The 2,472-nt window shown below is 45.0% G+C and overlaps 1 protein-coding gene across 1 annotated transcript in view; it reads right to left on the minus strand.

The window, feature by feature from the left end:
* The window catches only part of irx5a (iroquois homeobox 5a), a 10,248-nt gene extending 7,992 nt beyond the window's left edge, over positions 1 to 2,256 (minus strand). The window contains exon 1 of the mRNA XM_008405571.2: positions 2,156 to 2,256. The gene's annotated coding sequence lies outside the window, so the exon portion shown is untranslated. The remainder of the gene's footprint in view (positions 1 to 2,155) is intronic.
* Positions 2,257 to 2,472: the final 216 nt, after the last annotated feature.

Raw genomic sequence — 2,472 nt, forward strand, 5'->3', positions numbered from 1 at the left:
CACCTCAACTCCAACCCACCCACCTCAGCCCTACCTCCACCTCCACTACCCCTCCCCATCCACACCCCCACCAACCAACTCCCCAGTGTTCATCATCTTCCCTAAATGCGTTAGTGGAGCACAAACCAGAAGCAGCCTTAATCTGTCAACATGCCCTTTAATTGGAAGGAGAAAACAACACGTGCTCCTGGTTGTGCCGTTCCTAAGTGCACATGCCAAAGAAATACAGCGGTCACGGAAGAAGTGATCCCGGGAGAGTGGGGCATAATTAAAAGTATCTTTTAATAGGCTTGTAATGCTGAGCCTGACTCTTGTTGCCCTAAGTAGAGTGCAAAAATCTGCGGCTGGAGACGGACATGCGAAGGGGGCTTCTCTAAGGGAGCCTGTAAACGATACACTGCCTCCACCGTCATCAGACATGCTGTCTCCGCCTGAGTCACCGCGCTGAGGACAACAGCCACTTTCAGCCCCTGCTGCGGACACGTCGGCTCACCAGCTAACCGTGTTCCTTTGTTCCCCGAATGAGAGATTCTCCTCCACAGCACATCAGCTCTCCAGCTCCCCGTCCCCCGTGTAGCTTTGCCAACTTCTGCTCTACCTCCAACTCACAACACCAGTGGGGAGTGAGGACTGGGATTAAGGGGTTGATTTTGGGCCTGCTACACTGTAATCAAATGAGACTGCTTAGGGGAGAGGAGGAGAAGGAGGAGGTGGAGTATTATGTTCTGTAACGCATTCCACTGCAGCTGGGTTTTTTTTGTTTGCTTTGTTTTTGTCAGGGCAGACTTTGATGCCGTATCCCCTTACCTTTGTAGTCCCGGTAGCCATGTTTCATAAACACAGAATAGGAAACATCCTCGGCATTAGAAATGTAGATTGCCGCTTTCCTCTCCGTCACTCTGCATTCCGCACGTGCCCGGTCGCATTCTCCGTCTCCCAGCACCCGGGTATTAAGTTTCGTCTCCCCTGCCTCTGATACATTTAAACATCTCACAATCAGCCCCAGTGATTTAGAGTGTCATGTATAATCTGCGGCAACAACAATGCCAGCTTCGCTTTATATCCTTGTGTCGTTTTTTTTTTTTCCCTACTTTTTTTATTTTCTGTTTCAGGACAGCTGCACTTGCTAAAACACTTAATTCATTGAAGCCGAGAAGCTAGCTTTAGAGCAATTTCGAATTTGTCTTCATGATTGAGGATATTATATTAATACCGAGCTCCTCATTCTGTAGAGTACCCTCTTGCTTTGTATTATCACACAGGGAATTGTCTGGTCTCACTTCTCTTTGTAGTTAACTGAAACCCTCCATGGGATTGAGTGTAATTGTATTTCTAAATCTAACTCATTAAAAGCCAAACTCTTCAGTTCTCCTGCCCACATATCATATTTTTGTCTCACTGCAGTCTTTACGTTATTCCGTACTCTCATGAGAGTACTTTCACACATGATTTAATATTTAAATGTCAGTCCTGTGAATCATTTAAAATAATTCAATTATCCCCCACATGAGTTTTTTTTTCTTTTTTGACAAGGTACAGAGTCCTCTTTTCATTTTTTATTTTTTTTTACCCGTCAGAAATGTTCTCCGTTGTCTTCTTCTGTTTTGTCCAACGTCTGACACACTGCCCTGGGTGATTGAACCAGATGTGGAAATCCAAAGAGGAGATGCTCCCCCTAATACCTGACACCTGGTGCAGATTTGGAAGGGATTGCACTGCAGGTACTGCCTTACCTTTTCACCAATCCCTMAAAGTCCCTGAGGTATTTCCTTTCCTGTCCGGGGCTGTGTTTGTCTCTGCTCTGCTTTGCCACCCAGCTATCCTGCCTGTGTCGGTCRGCCCCTGTGTGTTGGGATTAGGGCGAGAGGGTGTTGAAATATGATGCCTATCATCCGTTAGATACATGCCGTTCTGATTTGTCCGGATATTTGTTTGGCCTAAACGATTTCAGGAGGATTAATATGTTTCTCAGCTGTATCCCAGGCTTTCAGGGGTTTAAATAATACTTTGTAGGTGAGGTAGATTTGAAAATGTAATAGAAAGCTACTCATTTTACAACTATTAATGTCTTTAAACAGTGAACACAGGAGAAATTAAATATCATGTGCATTTCAATTTGATTGTACTAAACAAAGCAGCTGCTGTGAATATTTACCTATTTCCCCAACTTTCTGTGTGTAGTTCTGTTGTACGTTTCTCCAGTTACACCAACACCCTGGATCGGGAGATGATTTAAAACCAAATGTGTTGTTTTCTGGAGTTCCTTCTCGTCTGCAGGCTGCGCTGGGACAGAACAAAAAGCCAACATCAACACATAAAGGACATCAAATCCTGGCAACCCTGTGATATCTGAGCTAGGTGATCACAATGCACCTTCGTGTCATCTGACCCGGAAGTGGGCAGGCATTATTTGGACCAAGTTGGAACATAATGCTCAAGAGCTGCAAAACAGACCAGATACAACTAGTGGTG

Source organism: Poecilia reticulata, linkage group LG3 (assembly GCF_000633615.1).
Source record: "Poecilia reticulata strain Guanapo linkage group LG3, Guppy_female_1.0+MT, whole genome shotgun sequence".
In the NCBI taxonomy this organism is placed as follows: domain Eukaryota; kingdom Metazoa; phylum Chordata; class Actinopteri; order Cyprinodontiformes; family Poeciliidae; genus Poecilia; species Poecilia reticulata.